Below are 25,344 nucleotides of genomic sequence, written 5' to 3' on the forward strand. Positions count from 1 at the left end.
GGGTTAATTCATTTATTTGCATGTTTTCTTGTGTTCTGGATAAAAAAAATTATCATTCACGATACTAACACCAATTGTTTGCATGCTTATTTTATAGTGGGTATATAGAATGTTCTAATTAAAAGATTAAAATTTAAATATTCAAATACCATGGGACTTAGCTTCTGTCTTTTTGTCTAGGATCTATTCTACTAAGTAGTCTTAGATAACCAATAGATGAATTTAAGAGAAATAAGTGCTCATATTAATGAACATGAAACCATTTCCCAATTCTATGTTTGGCAGATTTATAGAGAACTCGGTTTTAGAGGATTATATGTTGGCTTGGGGCCTACATTGGTGAGAGCTTTCCCTGCTAATGCTATAGCTATCGTCACTTGGAAACTTACAACAAATTTACTGGGGTTGAAATGGTAGTAAGAGCATTAACTTCAGAGATGAATGGGTTTATACCTATGTGAATTTGTAAAAAGTGGTCTTTTCTTTTTTCAGTAGATTGTCCTTTATCCATAAGAAAATGATATACCTGGATAAGTAGGCATATTGACGTACCTAGGAACTGGCATTATATCATGGGACTCAGCCAACAATATATTTGTACCAAGTATAGTGTACTGTAATGCTATTGTTCATACAATGTTGATATTTACTCAAGAGGACTATTTTTATTTAGTTTTATTCACCAAGTTTCCTTTTCAGTTTGATTTTGTGTTGGTGACACTTCGGACTCAAATGCCTACAAATGCTTCATGCAGTGTCTAGTCTTGAGGCCTAATCACTAGGCAAGCTCCTAGCTCTTATTATAGTTTTCTTACCACAATGTCACATCTAGTTTGCATGTGATTCTACTGACCTAAAGGATCCTTAACCACAAACAACAGTAGTCTCCTCTGCCCAAGATAATACAACTTTGTTTGGATTTAAACAAGAAAATTGCAGTAGCGTTATTATTGAGGATTTGTGTCTGCTCAGAAACTTCTTATCTAAGAAAGCCTTCCCGAGGATTATGAGCTTGTCTATTTCTCCTTTACGTCAAAGGTTCAATGCAAGCATGTTGCTAAGAGCCTGCCCAAGGTTACAAATGCAAAGTGAACTAGTTTTTGATTGCCTCTTTTATTAGAGTAGATTTACGTGTGGGGTGTAGAGCACATGAAAAGCTTGCCTGCTTATTTAGAGTTTTTTTTCTCATCCTTTTTCCTAAATATCATATCAAAGAAAATACAAAGAACTCGCACAAGTTTGTATGATTCTCTTTCTAATTTTCGCAGATAGAAAACTATTATGGCTTGAGACTATGTTCAACATAATTTACAACCTCAACAAGAGATGGAATCCCAATTTTATACATATGTGGCATTGGTTGCAGTAACAAGAATGTCACTACATCATCTGGATATATTCAACAAATCAATATGCATATCTTGATATGCATATCCTACAATATTGGCTTGCCATTAGACGACATTTCATGGAGGCGATCAATAAAATAGTTCAAGCGCCTTACCTATGATTCCACATTTTGCATACATGTCTACCTAGGCAGTTGCAACTTAAACAAATATATATTCTCTCAATATATCTATTTTGTGCATATCCAAAAACCATGGCTTTTGATGACCACATTATGTTCAGGCATCCTGTCAAACAATTCACATGACTTATCTATGCTTCCATTTTGCAAGCATGTCTCCCAAGGAAAATGCTATTGCTTCATCTACATCGTTTGACAAAATCCTTTATGCTTTGAGGGATGCCTATAGCTTATCCCAAAGCTCTCATTCAGCAATTATGAGATGATCAATCAAGAGGAAACAGTTGAGAGCTTAGAGTGACACAATCTTTACATGATCATATGAAATGAAATGGGCGTGCAAGTAGAAAGAAACTAGAAAGACATTGTGTATAGTTGAAGGCATAAAATGGATGGTTTTGGAGCATTCAGCACAAACACTCAGCATTCAATACATATCATCATTCAAGATCAAATGGGTGTGTGGGAATATACGCATAATGAATAATAAAGGAGGGAATTGAACCCTCCCTGAGGCTCACACTTGTTGAGGTCCACTTTAGCAAGGGCCCTTCTTGTGAACTTATTGTCTAAAACCTTTCTAATGAGATAATGTGTTATGATCTCTTCATCAATGGGATCGAACATTAATCCAGGAGGTAGTTGTGCATCACCCATATCATGACTGTAACTAAAGTTAAGAGCCTCTATTATTGAATTATCTTCCCTGTTACCCATATTAGGCAAGATAATTCAATAATAGAGGCTCTTGACTTTAGTTACAGTCATGATATGGGTGATGCACAACTGCCTCCTAGATTCATGTTCCATCCCACTGATGAAGAGCTCATAACACATTATCTCATTAGAAAGGTTTTCAACAACAATTTCCCAAGAAGGGCCATTGTTGAAGTGGACCTCAACAAGTGTAGGCCTAAAAAAAATTTTGACCAAGCATTGGTCGAAATTTCAACCAATGCCTGGCTATTTTTGACCAATCATTGGTCAAAATTTTGACCAATGCTTGGCAATTTTCTACCAAGCATTGGTCAAAATTTTGACCAATGCTTGTGTGTTTTTGACCAATGCTTGGAAATTTTATACCAAGCATTGGTCGACATTTCGACCAATGATTGGCTATTTTTGACCAATCATTGGTTAAAATTTCAACCAATACTTGGCAGTTTTCAACCAAGCATTGGTCAAAATTTTGACCAATTCTTGGCAGAATTTGTGCCACCATGTTTCAAAGGTTTCAACCAATGTATTGGTCGAAATTTTGACCAACCAGTAGGTTGGTCAAAATTTTGACCAAAAAATTATCGACCAATGGGTTGGTTGAACTTGGTTGAGATTTGGTCAAAAATTGGGTCAAAATTTTGACCAATAATGGTCAAAAAATGACCTCAAATGTACTAGTGAAACTATCTTCATTGCTTGAGTGAGCTCAACATACACTGACTAGTAAAGATATGACATTTTGTGTAACATCAAAGACAATATGCAATTGATCAATTGTTTTCAACAGATTTCTCCATCCATTTGTATTGATTCTCCACATCTTGCATTGATTAATTGATAAAGATATTGAGTTATCATTTTAAACAATTTAGTTAGAGCCCTACAAAATGTGTGTAGACTCTATAATTGCATCTTCTAATTTCTTCTTGTCCTTGTCACTATAGATTCCTTATCTTCTTGCAACACTACCTAATATCCCACTCTCCATAATACCTTTGACAAGAAATTCAATAGTAGGTGATTTCTCCTTATAACTCTATGAATGCTTTCCTTGGTGATCTTGTGTGGTACATCCAACCAAAACAATTGGTCATAAACTCAACTAAACACATATGGAATCCATTTAGGATGAAAATTGTTAGGAATATCATTCACATAAGCCAAATCCTTTGTCTTTGAATGCTTGAGCTCGTCTTTTAATACTTTACCTTCACACAAATTCTTATCATACACTTTGTTGATGGATTACACTCCAAGATCTTCAATTTCACAATTATTATATGATCATATGTCTTCAAGCAAAAAAAAACCTAGGGTAATAGAAGATAGGGCATCCATGTTGTTATTTTTGCTCATGTTTATCAGATGTATCTTGAACACGGATTGAGTTTCCTCCATAACATCAACCACCATTGGTGTATCCATAGTTTGTGCTAGTAATCTATATAGAAATACCACCAAATTTGTCTTACAAATCAAAACTATACCTTGTGCTTCAATGGTTAGTGTTCTCGAACACTTTCACACTTTTCTTTTTACAAATCACAATCATTTTTTTATTGATCAATTTCAATCACTTTTGAAACTCACAAGTGCTTGTAATATAAAAAAGTACCAAGTGAACTTACTTCACTCTTATTTCTCCTTGGATAATAGTTGTTGTGCCTTTTAATGGTAAATTGTATGTTTCTATCAATCAACAATATTGAACCATTGCACTTTATGTATGACCATTTGACTCCTACAAACATTTGTTGTGTGACCAACTTTTCCATGGTTGAAATAGATAACTTTATTTGATTTCTTACCAGTATTTCTTGAAGGTACCTTCAAATCTTGTTATGGCTCCTTGGATTTGGATGACTCTTTGACTTTAAATGTGGTTTGACTGGTGTATCCAAGACTAGTTTTATCCCTATTTTTCCTCTGACTATTCACTCATTCAACAATATTTTGTGATCTCTCATTAAACTTCTTTAATTTCTCATTGGCTTATCTCTTTAATTTTTCATTCTCTTCCCTTAGTCTTTCACTGTCACTTAATTTTCTGCATTGACATCATGCATTTGTCTCTAAAGTAATGAATTTTCATGTCTTTCTTTGTTGAGTTCTTCTTTTTCTTTTAGTGCATCTTCTACATCTTTCTTGGCATCTTCAACATACTTCTTTGCATCCTCAATAACACTTTTTTCCTTTAAGGTTTTCACACATATTAACTATCTGACTTTCAAGTTCCTTATTTAGATTTTCTATTTTCTTGGTCAATTTCTCATCCTCATTCATCAGATTTGTAATTGTTTCCTCATATTCTTTAGATCCACTATCTTCTAATAGTTTCTCTATGTATTCCTATCTTCTACTTAATTGTTGACTTAGTTCTCTTCTTTTTTGCAAGGGAGTTCTTTTGTTTTTCCTTCAATTCCATGATTACTCTATTTTCATCCTAAAGTTGCTTCTCAAACATGTATCTCTCCATGTTTCCTTTCATGGATCTTGTTCTCAAGAGATTAAGCTTATCTCCTAGAGGACCAAAGCTTTGATACTAATTTTCAATACTTAGGAACACTGAGAGGGGGAGAGAAGAGAGGACGGGGGTGAGGTGGATTAGTGTAAATAGGTAGACTACCAATTCAACCACTAATGAAATTATATTTATCCATAACTTCCAAAAAACATAACATATAATTGTAGAAATGAAACTAGAGTAAACAAAATCAAACATCCGCACATGAATGACACATAACACAATGATTTTTCTCATGCAAACCCTCAATCAAATGGATAAAACCATGGTGGGGATGACACTCACAAGCTCTTCGCTATAGTAATTCCTTGTTAGGAGCTACACATACCCTTTCTAAGGATTTTCCCTATTAGGAGTGACTACTACACTGTTAGGAGCAAAATGAGATATGTTAAGATCTACTCTGCTAGAGGGTTTTAGAACTCCTTTTGAGATTCCACCCTACTAAAGGATTTACACTAGAAAATTGGTTAAGTTCTACTTAATTAAGGGATTTCCCTTGTTGTAACTCTCAAGGAACAACAAGTTTTATGATTTGGATGTAACATTATTTTCTTGTCAGATATAATCTATTCATTGTACTCTAATTATGCTCTTTACTTTTTTCTCTGCTTAAAATCTTGATCACAACCTATCACATTTAATTCCACTTCACACATTCACCTCACAACAACCATATTAGATTTAAGAGCAATTCAATATAAGAATATCACTTTTTAACTTAATCTCCACCATTCATTTAACTTTCAACCTTTGTTCTCAACTACCATATTCAATTTACATATCTCAATGCCATAATACATTTGCATTCACCGCCTCAATCCATGTTAGGATTTACATGTCATTTTCTCAAGAACAATTAAAAAATATTTGACCACTTCTAAGATTCTTATAGAATATTCTATTTACACTTGCTTTGATCGTACAACTACCACGTCAACACATCCTCATAAACTATGACACTAGTGTATCACTTCTATTCTCACCACAACATTCATACTGGTCATTGACCAAAGAGTTAAGACTATTAGCTTAAGAACATGAGATGCTTTGCCTGCAACTTCATATGTTACCAAAATGCTTTCTCTCCTATCATTTTTATGAGTTGTGGTTCTCATCAAAATCTTTACAAACTATGTTCATAGTATATAAATATCTGCTCCATTTGAATCTCACTACATCATGACCTCCACCAAAATAATCTTTTGATGTTGTTCTTGTATAATGATTACTATACTTAATTATTTTCCTCCTTGTCAACCATGTTTTTTTCTTCTTGATCACTCTCTTATCTTGTTGGTCATTTACTTAATTTTTGTGACTGTCTTGACATAAATGACTACCAAATACTCAACTACTTTTGACCACTTCACCAAAATCCATCACAATGCCAATAGGATCATGGAGTGTGACCTGAGTTATTGATGTGAATTGTTTTACACAATTAGATCCAGAAGCATACTAGCAACACTTTCAAACATTGTGTAGTGATTTCTCTCATAACCATAAGTTCATGTATAAACCACTTACTAGAAGCTTTTGAGACCAAGCCTTTCAATGGTACTTTTCTTTACCTCATTATTCTATTAATTCCTACCAAAATCTTTCTAATGTCCCCATTTGATAATTTTAAAACAACATTGATCCTAAGATTTTTGTGACTAATTTTTAATGCATTATAAATAAGGTGTTAAAATGGCATGTGTAATAAATGATCATCATTCTTTGTAGTGTTCCTTTTTTACTTGAACTTAATGTTAGAATAGTTGGTCATAGGGATGAAGCCCTACGAAAAGGTTTTCTATGTGTCCACAATTCAAAGAAACTTTATGCCTATACGTAATTATTTCATCTTAATCAAACAATTATAAACATCTGACAATAAGCTTCAATATGCACTCGATCAAAATTTTAATCACCACTTTTTTTTCAATGTTAACCAATGGGGAAATCCTATTACATATGGATGTGTTTGAAGCATCAAAAAGAAAAACATGGTAAGATGGTCATGTTAGAGAAAAAGGTTAATTTAATTTAATTTATTAAATTACCTTTTCTCCCTTCTTAAGATTTCAATTTATGCACCTTGCATTTCCATTTAATAATTAATTAGTAATTATTAAATTTCATTTACCTCTTAGGGTTTTGATCTCCTTCATAAGGATTGATCGGTTGTAATTTCATTTATTTTGTTTTGCACAAGCAAATACAATTTTCTTGTTTGTTGAGAAAACCTCTCTCTCTCTCTCCTTTTTTTTCTTCCTTGTAACAGGGTATTTGCATGCATGATATCTAGGGTCTGTGGATTTGTTCATCATCAAATCTTACATGGTATCAGAGCCTTGCCTATGGTTGCCTATTCTTGTTTGAAGTACAAAAGGTACACAATTTTTTCAAACAAATCTTGTAATTTTTTGTTTTTTTCTATGAAAATAGGGGGTCTCTAAAATTGTGGGCACTTTGAGCCCAAACAGACATTATTTTTGGATTCAGTAGACATCAAAACCCCCATTTTCATATAACGCACATCCCATTTGGACAACGTTGCATTCTGTGGCAATAAATATTTGCCCAATAGGGTTGTACAAATTTGTGCATGCTTCCTCAGGTTATTTTTTTAGAAATTTTCTTTAAAATAAAATTAAAAAAACTCCAAAAATAGTTGGTGGGTTTTTTTTGAAAAAGGAAAAAACTTGATTTTATTTAACTTTAATAAAGTTTAAAAAAAGTTTGGTTATAGCAAAAACACAAAGAGCATAAAGTAGGCCTACATCATCAAGTATGTAGGTACTAATAGACTTGTACAGATGCTGATGTCAGTAGGTTTTAGGTGTTTATGTTGGCGATTTGGGCTGAAATTTGACGGCCTTCAAGTTGTCATGTGTTTGATTTGTTTTGTTCCAAAAACCTATTGGTGGTTTTTTCACGACATCTTAAGCATATGGGGGTCTTTTTTCATTCTAAAAGAAACGCCAGAAAGCTGATTCAAAGATAGAGACAATGATGAAAGTACTTTTTGGATTTTTTTCCAATTTTGTACCTATTTTGTGCTTGAATTCTATTGATGACTTGTATCTTCCAAGGGGCATAACTTCTTCGTTATAGCTTTGTTTTTTGATCTAGAAAAAGTGTCAAAAAGCTCTTCACAAGCCCTATTCAGATTCTCTACTATTTTTCATTAGTATTCGTTAAAGATACATATGATTCTAAAGTGAAGTTTTTTTTCTCTTCTTGTTTACACATTCCTTCTAGCAGCTGGGTTTCAGTTTTTGTATTGTGGGGGGTGTTTTGTATTATTGTTTCTGATATTTACATCAGTAAACCATATTTTTTTTCAAAAAAAAATCCAACACCTTCTAAAACAATGGTCGAGACCTCTTCTTGTCTAGAACTTTTGACCCCTCATAACGATCACATATGGAAGACCTTCATGACATGACTTCTCTAGTCAAAAGGATTGTAGTCTTGTTTAGATGCAATGCAACCAATTTTAGAGAGGCCTTTTGAGGTCATGCAACATAGGAATAAGATGGATGAGGTAATAGGATTGATTTCTTTATAGGTATCTGATAGTCTACAATTTCATCTTGATGGGTGCAATACCCCTTTAGCTATGTGGACAAAGCTTGAAGGCTTATTTGGTATAGTGAACGAGTTCATGACACTTTAGATTGAGGCAAAGATTACCTCTCTTGTACCATATTATTTTCCTTCCATTAAGGACTTCTTGATGAAGTTCAATCAACATAGATCTTTATTGTAGGGTTGTGGGAAGACCAAGACTGACACTAACTGCATTTATCTTATTCTTTCTAAGCTTCGTGGAAACTTTTAGATTTTTGGTTCTACCTTCTATTCCACCAAAGATGCTTTGGGTAATAGATTTACCATGCCATCCTTTAAGGTTTTTTATGATTATTTGACTCGAGAGAAAGCTAAGCTCTCTTAGTTAGATTCTCTCACAGGCTCATAGACTTATGCATTAGTAGCTTAACCATCTTCAAGGATGAAGGAGAATACACATAAATCTCATTCTACAGAATCTCAGATTGATTCTAGAACTCACAGTTCATTAGGGCCACCTCCTCCTAAGGGGCTAAATCAAAGCCAGAAAGATCGAAGTGTGCTTATTGTAATAAGCTTAATCATGATGAGTCACATTTCTATGGGTAGAAGTTAGATGGCTATGCGAAACATGTTTCATATTTGACAGCTCTCCTTTAGAAGAGCAACATTGATATTCCTTCTACTTCTCATAGATCTTCTTCATTCACCATTTCAGTTAAATGGTAAAGATATAGGAAAGGGTCATGCACTATGTGCAACTACTATTCCTCATTCTTCTAGATGGTTAACTGATTCAGGTGCTTCACACCATATGGCATCTTCTTAGGATCTTTTCACTTATTTTGGGGCTTCTCCTACTCCACACATTTTGATGGGGAACAACACTGTTATAACTATATGTGGGAAAGGTTCTATTGACATTGATGATGGTGCATTTCACGATGTACTTTGTGTTCCATCTTTTTCCTCTAACCTTCTCTCTATTTATCAGATTACACACAGTGAGACAAGGAAGACAGTTGAGTTTGCACAAGATTCAATGCATATCAGAGATAGTTCAAGACAAACAATATTATTGCTATAGGGATTGTTGATCATGCTTCCAACCTATATTCCTTCTTAAATTTTGGTTGACCATCTCCATTATTTGAGACTCACTCTCTTTTTTAACGAGAGTCTACTAAGGTGAAGTCAAGTCACTTGAACTTATGTGTTGTTCCTAAGACCAGTGTTGTAACTTCTACACCTCCACCTCCTGTTCAAATTCCATCTCTTGTACATGACTACCCTTCAGTATTGCCTACTATTATAGTTCTAGTCATCAAACCACCTACTACAATTTTAGAGGATGTATCAAAGGACACATATCTCCTCTCAAATGATAGATTCAACACAACTATAATCCCACCTCCATTGGAGATTCCATTTCAAGATTCTCATGATTTCTCCTTTGAGCATTAGCTAGGACTTTCGACTGCACCTTACATACATGGGTTTTATCATCCTTGTCCACTACCTTTGTTTCCTTAAGATTGGAGCTACATTGTTATGTTCATTGACACACGAGTTCTGCCATTTTGGGGGGCCTATGGAGTCTCAAGCTTCTATCATGGAGGCTTTCATTGTACTTATGGTCTTGAGAGATTCTCTTGAGATGTTTCATTTGTGCATCATTTTCTATCTATTTTTGGAGTATGGTTTTTTCCACTAGGTTTTCTCTATTTCTTCATTTTATAGAGATTTGATTGTGATTGGGTACCTCATCAGGCCTTGTTGCTAGAACCCAAGTTTGCTTTCACCATTGTAGTTTCCTTGCATTGTTGCTCATCTTATGGGGGAGTGTTAGAGAAAAAGGTTAATTTAATTACATTTATTAACTTACCTTCTCTCCCTTCTTAAGATTTCACTTTATGCACCTTGCATTCCCATTTAATAATTAATTAGTAATTACTAAATGTCATTTACCTCTTAGGGTTTTTATTTCCTTCATAAAGATTGATCAGTTGTAATTTTATTTATTCTATTTTGCACAAGCAAATACAATTTTCTTATTTGTTTATAAAACCTGTCTCTCTCTCTACTATTCTTATTTCCTTGTAACAAGTTATTTGCATGCATGATATATAGGGTTTGTAGATTTGTTCAACATTAAATCTTACATGTCATGCTTGGGCCCACTTCATTCCTCGTGCTTATTAGGATGCCCATATTTGAAATCTAGACATAGAGAATACTTCTAAAATAAAATGCATAGTATTCACAGAAGAGAAGCAAGGTACTACCCCTGATTATTGGAGAACCAAAAAATATTATTGTTGGCTATTTTTGCCCCCATTAGACCCATCACAAATAATCGATCTGAGAGATCTTCAATGGGATGGATTCTTTGTAGTGGGTTAACATGTCATAATTTTTCGTTAACATTTCATCAAGTAGCTCAATTATATGTCTCAATGTTCTTTCACTGAGTGGCTCAATTTTCCACTTTGAGGTTCTCGATGAAGTGTTCCTGCTATGGTTTATCGAGAGGCTTAGTAGTGGTGGAATATTAACCTTTGTTTCAACCCATTTAACTATTTTACAGGAGTTATTTTTAGTAGTGTGCAAAATAGCAAAATGTTTTGTTGTTTCTTCCACTGTTCATTGAGAAATGTGCCAACAGTTAGATTATAAGTTTTCTTCATCAATAGTTACCTTTTAATCATTCATTGGGAGATTTTTTCCAGCATATGGGTTGTCAATTTCAAAATGGAAAGATCTTCATTGACGATTCATCTTTCTCTAGGAAAATTAGATTTTTCCCACATGGGTCAACCATACAAATGTACATAGGTGGGTTAACATTTTGTGTTATCCCTTCCCACATTTTTGGACAATGACACAATTTGATTTCTTACATCCACAAAACACTTCCAAGGTTGATTCTTTAATGTTGAGAGGCCTTTGGGGCCTTTTTCCATGACACCAATGTTTTTGCACGCCTCTTTATTGCTTGTAAGGATCTATTGTTTTAGGTTTATCCTTTACGACTATGTACATTTCTTTTTGGTTTTCCTGTCACTTCTATGAGAAAGTTGCATACATGGTCAATTTTCTTACTAATTTTCCTTTATTACTCTTTTATAATCTAACTCCAGTCTAGTTGGGGTTTGAAATTCAAAGTTACATTTGAGTTATGCTTGAATTCTTTAAAAAAAAAGTTGTAAATAATTTTTTAGTTCTTCTTTGTTTGCATTTTTCACAGTAGTAGTATGCTTTGTGAATGTATTTCTTTTCCTCCCATTCATGAAATATCTATTTCTTCCGTCTTCTTACCAATCATTAATTTATGCATGTTTATTGCCTTGTTTTGAATATTTCTTTTCCCTTGCCGCATTTTGTGATAGTGATAGAATATGATTCCTTGCATCTACAACACACTTCCAAGGTTGATTCTTTAATGTTGATATACTTTTGGGTCCTTTTTCCATGACACCAATGTATTCACATGCCTCATTATTGCTTGTAAGGGTTAGATTTGTCAGATTTTTCCTTTACGGCTAGGTGCATTTCTTTTTGGTTTTCCTGCCACTTTTGTGAGCAAGTTGCATACATGATCAATTTTCTTACTAATTTTCCTTTATTGATCCTTCGTAATCTAACTCTAGTCTAGTTGGAGTTTGAACTTCAAAGTTACATTTGAGTTATGCTTGAACTCTTTAAAAAACAAAGTTGTAAATAATTTTTGGGTTCTTCTCTATTTGCATTTTTCATAATAGTAGTATGCTTTGTGAATGTATTTCTTTGCCTTCCATTAATGAAATCTCTATTTCTTACATCTTCTCACCATTCATTAATTTGTGCAAATTTATTGTCTTGTTTTGATTCCCCCCCCCCCCAATTTTCTTAGATTTGTATGTTGTATTTAACATGTTGATAATTGTTGCATAGTGAAAATATCTTTCCTTTCATTATTTACTTCCATGCATTCCTTCTCCCTTTTCCCTCAAAGTTTTTAGTTTAGATACATCTTGATTGTAAGGAAGCCAACCTTCTTCAAAGATTCAACCTCAGTGTGCAAGACCCATACTTGGAGGTTGTTTCTACGTTACACGAGGTCGTCCAAGGATAGTACATTGGGTAAGGGTGCAAACTTTTGTTTCAACAGTTTTTGGCACGCCCGTTGGGACAATTTCAGCTACATAAGTCTGTTGGTAGCAATTTAAATCTCTATTTATTAAGAACTTGGATGATATTTTTAGTGTCATCAACCTTTGGAGACATTTCATCAAACACCATGGTGATTCTAAGTGAAGATCTAATGGTTTTAGATAAACCAAGTACTGGTGTGTAAAGGCCATTCTTGATCTTTTTTTATTTTCAAAATTTTCTATGAATTTGTAGCTTTTATGAATTTCCAATCATGAACCCATTTGATAGAAATGACTACTATCCTCCCCCCCAACATCATAATATTGTTAGTCCTCAGTCCTCATACTATCAATTCCAATCTCAGCCTCAAGTTGGTTATAGTCAATATGCTAAAAAATATTATTCTCCTCCTACCCCTTCTCCACCAGTCCCACCATCCCCATATCAAGATCTTAAAGTCATAATGTTGGATTTCCAAAATAAGATCAGACTGGAAGTTTCATGAAAGGACTAGGTTAATGCACATGAGGTTTCATGGACAAAATGAGCCATTGATGGACTGTGTTAGGCAACTTGGTGAGATTAAGAGGTGACAAGAGCTATACCTACAATAGGAAGAGATGGCATACTAGGCCTATCTCGAAGAAGAAGAGAGGGAGAAACAAGAGAGATAAAGTAAGGAGAGACATGTAAGGCAAGTTGCTTCAAAAATAGAAGAGGAAATGAGGATCAAACTAGCTCATTTTTAGACTAAGGAAGAAGAGGTAGCCCCTTCTTCAAAATATGCGATTCCAAGCTTCAACAAGCCCCCTCCATTACAAGAGCCCACTGTTGCAACTTCTCCATTTTCAATGTAAAAGAGATGGCCCTATCAACCTTCTTTACCTATTACCATGTCATTGTTTGAGGGAAAACCAATTCTATAGACTCCTGATGGTCCTAATATGCCATTTTGGGAGAGTGAAACAAAGCCCAAAAAGATACCATGGGAGGAGTTGCAACATACTATTTGTGAGCCTTCACCAAGGCTTGAGGAGAATAAAGAGGTGGAGATGGAACATAAGGAAGAGGGTCCAATCCTCTTATTTGAAGACCTTCCCTCTTTTGTAGAGGAAGAGCAAGAAAACAAGGTTGTTCCTTCTCTTGAGGAACACATAGTGGCTTTGGAGCCTTTACAAAAATCAGAGGATCTATTGCAAGCTGGGGAAGAAGAAGATCTTTTATTGCAAAAAGTAGTCCTCCATGATAGAGGATCAAAAACAGATCTCTAAGGATAGATTTTCCTTGAGTAAGAACATGTTGATATGCATAAGGTTGCCTCTCAACCTATGCATATTATTGTAGCCATGATGGAGGAGATCGATGATGAGGATTCCCTTTTGGATGAGTTTGACGCTATCTACTCTTCCATAGATATTATGCCATTATCTCCTATGTGCAAAGAGCATGTTCTACAACAACCAATGGAGATTCACACAATACTAGTAGCTCTCAAGGATGTGGTACATGAGCATCACAAGGAAGAGGTGGAGATCATTTCTTCACAACAAAAGGAGGAGCCACTTTCAAACTAGAAGTATACCCATGCACAAGAATATGGTCAACACTGATTTCTTAGACCCTATGTCATCAAGAGGATGCCCCATAAGGCATCTAGCTCTGCAAAAATTAGCATGTTTCCCCCAATCATGCTTATTTTAGAGCATGAGGGTGAAGATCACAAGAAGGAGCAAGCATGTCTTGCTCAAAAAGAGGATATCCTAGTGTTGGAGAGTTTCCTTTTTCTCAGCATTGGGAAGGTGTTCCAAATGCAACAATATGTCTTTCATGCTTGCTGATATGTTTAGTTTCTCACATGCATAAAAGAAACAAATAATTTGTAAGAAAGGGTAGCTACTTCAATAAGCCAATTAATGGCTTTGTTTGATTTATTTTGTTTGTAAATTCTTGTACATAATAGAGTAGTTGTTTTCAACTTTTCAAGAAGTGCATGTGCACAGTTGTTCTCTTCTCTTGAAGCTGCCTAGAGCTTTTAACTTTTTGCAAAAGTAGTAACCAAGTTTCAATCCAGTGTATCACCCCCTTTCCCTTTCAACATTTATTTTCATGCATTCCTTCTCCCTTTCCCCTCAAAGTTTTAGTTTAGGTGCATCTTAACTATAAGGAAGCCGACCTTCTCTGGAGATTCAACCTCAGAGTGCAAGTCCCACACTTGGAATTTGTTTCCATGTTACATGAGGTTGCCAGGGGATAATACGTCAGGCAGGGGTGTAGAATTTTGTGTCAATAATTATATTACTCAAAATTTACAAAATTTTCTAGTCATCACAACAATCCCTTGACATGATTAAAAAAATAATAATAAACTTTTTCTTTAAATGACAAAACCTTAGCTATGGTTTAAGTTGGCTCAACTTTTCCCCAATTCAAGCACTTTGTTAGTGCCTCTCCCCTAGATCCTGTAGCTTCTTCCTCCTCCAATGGATCATTGGAATTAGTTAGGGCTAGCGACTCCAATCAAGGCCTAGGGAAGCAACACTGAAAAGCCTAGAGAATCTATAAGGCATGGATGTCTCTAGAAAAAAACCATTATGTTGCAACAAAATGTTGTACATAAGTTCACGCTTGAACACACACACACACACACACACACACATATAAGTCAAATTTGCTTATCATCCTTGTACAAAGAAACCATGGAAGCTTTAGGGCATGTCAAGAAATACAAGGGAACTAAAGATCATTGATAAAGGGTCAAGCTTCCAGAAAGCTTTTAAATTTCTTTTGATTGTTCTAATGTTATAAATTTTGTATTTTTAGCAAGCAAAAATGAATTTTCTTCTTTCTCATTCCAATGAAAAATCAGAAAAGCAATAATTTTTAATTATTAAAAATAAATATTAATATTAAACTATTATATTTTAATGGAGCAAAATTTAATACGAAAATGTCATTGGTTGATTGAAAAATCAAATAAAATGAATTAAACCTAAATGAATACATTAGTTACCAATCGTAAGAAGGAACTAAAAATGAAAATAATAAATATACTTCATAGTTTGAAGTCTCAAATCACTTACTACAAATATCAAAGCTAGAATCTAATGTCCAACTTCTCAAACATACAAAATATATCTACAACATTATAATGGAGGGAAAATAAAAATAAGAACACAATATTTGCCATGGCCCAAAGTCATTGCATAAATATTTAGTTAGACTTTTCTATGTAAAATTTTGTATATTTCTAATATCATATAAAATTTTACCTTAATGCTTACCATAGTTGATCTAGCTATAAAAGAAAGAATAAATTTAAAGACTAAAGAACGATTTGTCTTTCTCCTTTCACCTACTAATATTTTGATATAGAAATTTTTTGATTGTAAAAGTAATTCCAAAACACAACAAGAGATGCAATGCGTCATAGTTCCTGCCTAACTCATAATGGTTGTAGAGGTGTAGATGAGTGAGAATCTAAATTAACATTACAAATGCATTAATTTTTTTCTAGAAATGCACTTGTGATCTAATAGGATTGCTCATATTTTGTTGTTAAATTATCGTCCTAGAAATGCACTTGTGATATGATAGGATGACTCATATTTTGTTGTTAAGTTCTTGTGCTATATTATTATATCTTTGGACATTTAAGTCCAAGAATAAGAGGCCAAACTCCCCAATATGGCACTAAGTACTTAATATCATACTACAATCAATACATATGCTTTAGACAAATTTGCACCTTCTAAGTTGACAAGTTAAATTATGTGCAATGAGGAAATATATCCATACCAATATTTGAATTATAGAACTTGAAGAAGTTATGAAGCATTTGAAGTATCACATTATATGTTAAACATACCATGCATGCTACTAGACAACCATAAGTAGTTAGAATAACTCCCCAACTATGTATTATTCTCATCTTGATTATAAAATGGAACTCACACTATTTTTAATCATTAGCATTGAACAAAAACTAGGATAGAGATATAGATAGAGATAAATAATAGTATACAACAATAACAACATAAACATATATGCCAAGGAAAAAAGGATAGATAATATAGAGGAGGAAGACGAAGAGTGAAAATAGTAAGATAGAGTGATACCAACATAAGTTGTGTGTGTGTGAGAGAGAATTAAATATAATTAATTTTCTTAATAAAACAAATATTTAAAATAAAATCATGGTTATAATAAAGAATTAAAATATATTATATTTTAACTAATGAAACTAAGAATTTAATTTTTATATTAAAACTCACATTTCTATAAGAAAAAATGAAATGTATTGAAATATAAAAATATTTTATAAGTAAAACTAATTGTTTAATTTTACACAATTAGAAAAGGTTTACTATTTAATGTTTTGTATTTCCAAAATTTTCATAAAATTAAGTAATTTTTAATTATGAAATAATATCTATATAATTTAATATATACATTTATAAATAATAAATAGATGTAATACATATAAATTTGATGTAATAAATAAGAAATAAAATATAACTATTTAATTTTAATACATAGTTTATAAAAACTTAATAATAATTTATATATCTTTTAGAATTGAATTATTTCTATTTTGGGGTTTTTGATATAAAATATAATTATTAATTTAATATTATAACATATATTTAAGTTTTAAATATATTTAAACTACGTGATACATTATTTAAATAAAAAATATTATTAATAAAAAAAATATAATTTAAAAATTGTAACACTTATCAATTATACATATTACAAACACTATTATAAAATATAATTAAAAAAAATATTGTTTAATTTATTTTTATAAAAGTAAAATAGTAGTAATAATTTAACCACTTTTATTAAAAATTTTTTTAAAAAAAAAATAAAAAATTCAAATAGAAATGGAAAAGGTAAAGTTATAATTAATACATTCATTAATACAAGATAATGAAGTTGTTAGAAAATATTTGTATTTTTTATTGAAGAAAATTAATTTTCTCCCCTACCAAAAATAGTATTTCTTGAATTTGGTTGGTTAGTGTTAATGTCATATTTCAATTGACATGAATGCATAAGTAGTCCTGCCTTGGGATATAAAAAATAGATGCACTACACTTAACTTATATTCTAGTAACCGTTGAAATTCATTTCAAAATATACGAGAAAACCACACCTAAAAATTTTCAATCTTCGTGGTTTCTTATGTGACCAAATCTACAAGCCCATTGCGCACCGACTAAAAGAGATCCCCTGCAATTTAAATTATTACCAAGCTCGCGGTCTGTTCTTTTTTTCCCCTGCTTGTAAATTCACCAATTCGGTTGGCTTCCCACCATTTGATCCAGATGCTACCGCACTCGTCGATCGCTTTAGGATATTAGAGGGCTTCCCCATGATTTGTGTTAAGGGGTTTTGGAGCAGGCCTGAAGACGAGATGAAAATGCATATAGGAATAATGACCGACACTACTGGTATGCATGATTTGGTGATGAAGGAATTGGTTCGGTTGATAGAGTTCTGGACGTCTCCGAGAACAGAAAAGGATAAATGTTTCTGTGGGTTCTTGAATTTGTCTAGTATACCTTTCCCCAGAATGAAGATATGAATGCTTGGAGATAATCAACTTATTGAAATGGTAGGGTTTGTGAATTTTCAATTTTATCTTTAGTATAACAAAAGCTGTATGTTGTATTTTTGTAAAAGTAATCTATCTAACATCCCAATTATGGAGATGGTTTTTGCAATTTCGATACGCATGATTCAGATTTAGGAATATTTTTGTGCTGTATTTAGGAATTCTGTTATGCGTAGGTTTCTGAGTTGTTGCAGCCGTCTCCAACAGCACCAAAATTGGTTCAGAGTTTCTATATTTTACTTTGGCGCTTTTCCCAGTTCTTTTGTTTTCATAAGCCGCATTCCATGACATTTGGTTGCTCCTGTGATCCCCACTGTTAGACGCAAGCATCGTTCTGCATTCTTCACTGATTAACTTTCATTAAGTCATAATAATGACCGCGTAGTAGAATTGTTAAGTTCAATCAACAAACCCTATAACAATATGTAAAATACGAGGCACTCTATATCGTGGTGTGAAAAGTTGTCAATATTATTGTAAATGATTACTTGGATAAAACAGCTACTTCAGGATAGAAAATAGTTGAATTTAGGACAACTATGTGAAGGAGGATCTTGTGCTTAAATATTCATTTGTAAAGGATACAGAGAGATACATCCGTCCAAATGATGTAGTGGGATAGACCCGATATAAGTCAGTACATTTTTTGTATGACCGAAGTAACGTGTGAGGGTGGTGACAATTAAAAGTGCACTTCGTGTGCATGTATTCAATTTATTGTGTTATGCACAATCTGCTCTTTCTTTTCTTTGTTACTCTGTGCATGAATGCAGTTTGCATAGATCCCACCAAGGGTGTGCCTCAACCCCATGTACAAGTGTTTTAAGTTCTTTGACTGATTGTCAAATGGTCCATCACATTAAATCAAATTTTGTCTCGTTGCAAGAACTCGAACAAAGCTTTCTTGGGTGAGAATCTGGTATCCTAATCAGCTGCCCTAAAACGGAAGAGTGTGGATGGACCCTTACAAGTAGTGGATTTCAAAAACCATTTTGACATTTTTGGCACAACCAAACCAATGTATGAAGGTGTTGAATAAATAGAAGCTCATTTGGCTGACATGTCTTCAATTATTTCTGTTATGCATGATATGCTCTCTCTCTCTCTCTCTCTCTCTCTCTCTCTCTCTCTCTTCTCTTTGTTACTCTATGCATGCATCTATCGTGCATAGATTCAATATGTTGGTTAAATTTTTTGTAAGTCACTAAGACAACAACTTACAAAATGGTAACTCGGTGTAATGAGACAAATCTCTCCTCTCAGCAATAGGGGAGGCTCCCTTATTACCATATGTGGCTACAATAGAAACTTGATTCAACTTGACTGTAATGTTCCCTGTTATCAGTTTGAATTTTGCAGAGAAGAAAATCGATGGTTATGTGCCTAGGATTGGTCTCGTATGGATGAGGAAGTGCCTGGAGTGCAGTGACAGAAGCCGTACGGTGACTATATGTTGCCTGTAGCAGTCCGTATGGGAGTTAACAAGAGTGCAAGATTCTCAGTAGGAAACTAAGTCCGTACCGTGAGTAGGTGTGCCATAGAAGACCGTATGGTCTATTGTCGTATGGTGGTATGTTTGTCGAAGGGAATGAGAAGGTGGCCGTACGGTAGATCACAAATGATCATACGGGAACCACAGATCTAGCCGTACGCTGCACTATTATTATATTATGAATTGTGAATTATGAAGCGGGGCCAAATACAACACAGAGGAGCCGTATGGGCATGAGGGGAAAGAGTGAATGATGGAGGCTATACAGTAACATCCCAGGAGGCAATTATCAATGCAAACTAATTGATAATCAATAGTTCAGTTGCAAGAAAACTTACACAATTTGCACATGCAGAGACTAAGCATTCACCAACAGGAACAGAGATGAAATTTAGCCTTCAAATTGCCTAAAACAGACCAGGGACACAATTGGAATAGGGTGAGGGTTTTGTTCCCACCGAAACCGAGCGAGCCAAATAGGGAAGGTCTTTCACTTTCGAAATGGCGAACAAATTCTAAACTCCAACAGGAATCCGTAGAACAGAAAAAATATGATCCAAAAACATACCTATCGACTACTACGGGCCGTGCTTAAATACCCATCGGAAAAAGCTTTCCGAGGGTGTACAAAGATTAGCCGACAGCGACACAAACTACTATGAAAAAATTAAATTTCGGTCCGAGTTAATTTAAACAATCGGCCCGTTACACAAAAAAATAATTATATACATTTATTTCTGTTCGGCAACATTACAGTCCTCCCGTCCCGAAATTTGCTTGTCCTCAAGCAAATGCAGTGCCGGATGCTAAAGGATGTGTTCGCCTTCCCATGTTGCATCGTCCAGCGATAGATGTCGCCAACGTACTAGGTATTCTCTCACCGTTCGGTTATGCAAGACTTTTTCGCGTACTTCAAGAATCTCAGGAGGTTCCAAGATGAGTTTCCCCTCCTTATTGAGTGGTGGAAGATCTGTAGTGACGGAGATGTTTTGCCCGATAGCCTTCTTTAGACAAGAAACGTGGAAGACATTATGAATGCGACTACCTTCGGGAAGCTCCAGTTCGTACGCTACCTCACCAATGCGACGGATCACGCGGTAGGGACCATAAAACCGGGGCTTTAGTTTCTCCTTCCCTGTTCCCTTCAGTGAGGACTGTCAATAAGGCTGTAGTCGGAGATAGACCAAATCCCCCACTTCAAAACTCCTCTCTAATCGATGTCTGTCGGCATATACCTTTTGTCGGTTTTGTGCTTGCTGTAAGTTTTCTTTCAAACTGTTCAGAATGTCCTGTCCTTCTTGAAGCCAATCCTTTGCCTTTGGAGCGTGATTGTCGTTCAACACTGTATCGAGGAAGGAGAGTGGTTCGTGCCCGTACAGAGCCTTGAACGGCGTCATTCCGATCAACATGTGATAAGTGGTATCATAGCAGTATTCTTCGAGGTGGATCCATTTAACCCATGCGCGTTGTTGCGCCGAGACGTAGTTCCGTAGATAACCTTCGAGCCATTTGTTCACAATTTCAGTTCGACCATCTATCTGTGGGTGGTAACTTGTGCTCCGTGATAGTTTAGTTCCCGCCATCCGAAACAGTTTTGTCCAGAAGATACTGATGAAGCGTCTATCCCGGTCGCTGATGTTGTTTTGGGGTAACCCGTGTAGGCAGAAGACTTCTCTGAAAAACAGATCGGCGATCTGTGCAGCCTGAAGGTCCAAAGGGATGGCGAAGAAAGGAGTGTACTTTGTCAATTGGTCAACTACCAAGAAGATGCAATCCCTTCCGTTCACCTTGGGAAGACCTGTTATGAAATCCATTGATATACTTTCCCACTTATGTTCGGGAATTGGCAAAGGTTGTAGCAGTCCAGTAGGAAGAGTGTGTTCGGATTTGTTCTGTTGGCCAACAGTACATGCTCTGACATGCTGCAATATATCCCCTTTCAATCCCTTCCATGAGAACCTCTCCCGCATACTTCTGGAAGTTTTTAGGAAGCCAGGATAAGCAGCCAGAGGGGAGTTGTGCACGTGCTTCAGGATCTTTTTCTTCAACTTTGATTCAGGCACTAGGAAGATCCGATCCTTATAATAAATGATATCATTCACCACCTTATAACGATCATCGTGGATGTGACCATCCATTATCTCACAGGCGAAAGTATTCTTGGAATATTCCACCAGCAATTGTGCCTTCCAATCGGCTGAGATCTGCTCTAGTGAGCAGATGGTGGGTCTTCGGGACAAGGCATCTGCAACAACATTGTTTTTCCCCTTTACATATTCAATATCAAAATCAAAAGATTGAACCTTGCTTACCCATTTTTGTTGCCGTTCGTTCAGATCCCGCTGCTCTAGGAAATATTTCAGACTGTTGTGATCCGTACGGACAACAAACTTGGCACCAACCAGATACTGCCGAAACTTGGTCAGTGCGTGAACAATGGCCAACATTTCCTTATCATAGATGGAATACAGGTGCTCGGCTGGTGTAGGCTTCCTACTCTCATAGGCGATGGGGTGTCTGTCTTGCATCAAAACTGCTCCAATGCCTTCCCCTGACGTGTCACATTCCAAAATGAATGGTCGGATGAAGTCGGGCAATGCCAACACCGGACAAGTGCTCATGGCCTCTTTTAACCTATCAAATGTGAGTTGCGCTTCTTCATTCCACTGGAAAGCCCCTTTCTTCGTCAGATCTGTTAAAGGCGCGCTGAGTTGAGAAAAACCCTTGACAAATCTCCTGTAGTAGCTACACAATCTGAAGAACCTTTGCAGGTCCGTGAGTGATTTCGGGGGAGGCCAATCGAGGATAGCTTGGATCTTCTCCTGATGCACTTGAACCCCATATTGACTGACAACATGCCCCAAGTACAATATCTCCGTCATTCTGAACTCACATTTGGATTGTTTGGCGAGCAGGGACTGTTCTTCCATGATACTTAGAACCTCGTTCAAATGTTTCAGGTGCTCCTCCCACGTCCTGTTATAAATGAGAAGATCATCAAAGAACACCAACAAATACTTATGCAATTGCTTGTTAAAGATGCGGTTCATGCATGACAGGAATGTAGCAGGTGCGTTGGTCAGACCGAACGACATGACCAGGAACTCATAGTGTCCGTAATGGCAACGGAAGGCCGTTTTCTCCACATCCTCTTCCCTCATTCGGATTTGATGGTATCCGAAATGGAGATTTATTTTTGAGAAATAGACTGCACCATATAGTTTATCCAACAGCTCATCTATCCTTGGAATGGGGTACTTGTTCTTTATTGTCTTCTTGTTCAATGTGCGATAGTCCACACACATACACAACGTTCCGTCCTTCTTCTCGACCAACACCACTGATGATGCGAACAGGCTAGAACTGGGACAGATCCATCCCTTATCAAGTAACTCATGGATCGTCCGTTCGATTTCATCTTTGAACTTCTTCGGGTGGTGGTACGGTGTGGTTATAACAGGTTTCACTCTTGGTTCCAACTCTATTGTATGTTCAAATCCTCGATGTGGCCGTATGCCAGGAGGAATATCCATGAAAACCCTTTCATGCTTACTTAAAACATCCTGAAGCTCTTTATCCTATGGAGGTGTTTGGTGCCCCTTAATAGGTTCCGCCGAGATGAAACATTGTGCAGCCCACGCAACATCATCATGCTGTAGGATTGCCTCCATTCGATGCCCAGACACTTCCTTCGGTCCTTCATTTGCCATCCCTCGGAGGACCACCTTCTTCCCGTCAGCCACGAAAGTGAAGTCCATTTGCTTGAAACTTTGAGTGTATTCATCAAGCGTCTCCATCCATTGTATGCCGAGGATGACCTCCATGTCGGCCAGATCCACTATGAAAAAGTCCTCTGTCACCGTGTGATTTGCCATCGTGATGCTTAGCTGAGGAACTAGGTGCGTGCAGGGCAAGAAAGTCCCTCCGGCAACTTTGACCTGAAAGCCTACGTGTGCTTCTGTCGGAAGATTTCTTCGCTGTACTAGAGATGAATTTATGAATTCAATGTAGCTCCGCTATCCAGCATCACTGTGACCCTTTGTCCCTGAAGGGTACCTCGCACATGGAAAACTGTGCACCTTGAACTGCCAGCCAAGGCAATGGATCCTCCACGTTTTATTAAAGCAGCAATCCTCTCCGTATGGTTGAAGTTGGCCATGTCAATGTTATCGCTAGGTTGGATGTCTTCCATTGGCGTTTCCTCTCGATCGTGCTCATCTTCTTCATCGGACATCACTTCGATGTAATGAATTTTCCCTTTCTCGAGGCATCGGTGGCCAGGTTCCCAAGGCCCTTTGCAATTAAAACATAACTTCTTTCTTCGGAGTTCTTGTTGGGATACTTCATCCAGTGATGGCTTCTTGGGCAGAGGTTTGTCCCTCGGGGACATCGGCGGTTTCGGATGTGAATGAATCTGAGAGGATGAGGATGATGCTGATGACGACGCCATGCTTCGTACCTTATTGATTACTTCCGTCAAGGTTGATGGGTTGAATCCTTTCACCCAACCTTTCAATGGTTCTGCCAGTCCATCCATAAAGAGAACGACCCGCCTTCGTTCAGAGATGTTTGTCACCAACACAGAAAGTCTCTGAAACTCCGCGATGAACTGATCTACTGATCCCGTTTGCCTCAGCTGTGCCAGATCTTTGAAATTGAGCTCGGGGTCTTTTCCATCAAATCGTTCAATTAGTCTCTCTGTGAACTCAGCATAAGTCTTTATTTGATCATGCCCAAGAGTGATAGTGCCGTGGTGCCACCATTCGTGCACAACGCCCTCCAAGTGTAATGCGGCAAATTTGATCGCTTCTTCTTCGGGCATAGGATTTAGCTAGAAGTGGGTGTCGGCTTTCATTACCCATGCCTGCACTGAAATGGAGCTTGAACCGTCAAATGGAGACAGGTTCACCTTACTCAATTTTCTCCTTAGGTCATCGTTAAAAAATCCTCCTCTGTTTCCACCTCCTGCATATCTCATTCGTAGATCTGCGTAATCCTTGTAGGAGATGTCTTCTTCAAGATTTGCATTCCGTCAATCCTCCCGTATTTCCTCGAAGGTTGGAAGTCTCTCTCCATGATGTGTCTCAGTCCGTGGTGGGAAAGTCGGCATGGATGGTCGAGAGTGTGCAGTGTGAGGGTGTGATTTGCCTGCCACCGAATCTACGCTATGTCCATTCGGTTCTCCAAAAATTTTGTTTTCCGCCAACTTTTTGAGAGTTTCTTCCATAAGCCGCTGAGTATCAGTGATCTGTGCTTGGTTCCGCGCAAGATCCCTCAAAAGTGCAATGAGTTCGGCACCTGTCGGTTCCCGTTCCCGTTCCTATTCTTCAGCCATTCGATCAACAGAATGTGTCCTTCTCTTCCGGCTATAAACTCGCATTCACCGATCATAGGTTGGCAGGATCGATTGCTCTGATACCACTGTAATGTTCCCTATTATTAGTTTGAATTTTGCAGAGAAGAAAATCGATGGTTATGTGCCTAGGATTGGTTCCGTACAGATGAGGAAGTGCCTGGAGTGCAGTGACAGAAGCCGTACGGTGACTATATGTTGCCTGTAGCAGTTCGTACGGGAGTTAACAAGAGTGCAAGATTCTCAGTAGGAAACTAAGTCCGTACGGTGAGTAGGTGGGCCACAGAAGACCGTATGGTCTATTGCCGTATGGTGGTATGTTTGTCAAAGGGAATGAGGAGGTGGCCGTACGGTAGATCACAAATGATCGTACGGGAACCACAGATCTAGCCGTACGCTGCACTATTAT

The 25,344-nt window shown here is 36.3% G+C and overlaps 1 long non-coding RNA gene across 1 annotated transcript in view; it reads left to right on the plus strand.

The window, feature by feature from the left end:
- Window positions 1–17,640: 17,640 nt before the first annotated feature.
- Window positions 17,641–25,344, plus strand: part of LOC149551568 (uncharacterized) — a 67,090-nt gene continuing 59,386 nt past the window's right edge. Inside the window, exon 1 of the long non-coding RNA XR_016353308.1 lies at window positions 17,641–18,090. This is a non-coding gene — a long non-coding RNA (uncharacterized LOC149551568). The remainder of the gene's footprint in view (window positions 18,091–25,344) is intronic.

The sequence above is a fragment of the Cupressus sempervirens genome, chromosome 6 (assembly GCF_028749045.1).
Source record: "Cupressus sempervirens isolate cs-2001-9-10 chromosome 6, ASM2874904v1, whole genome shotgun sequence".
NCBI lineage: Eukaryota > Viridiplantae > Streptophyta > Pinopsida > Cupressales > Cupressaceae > Cupressus > Cupressus sempervirens.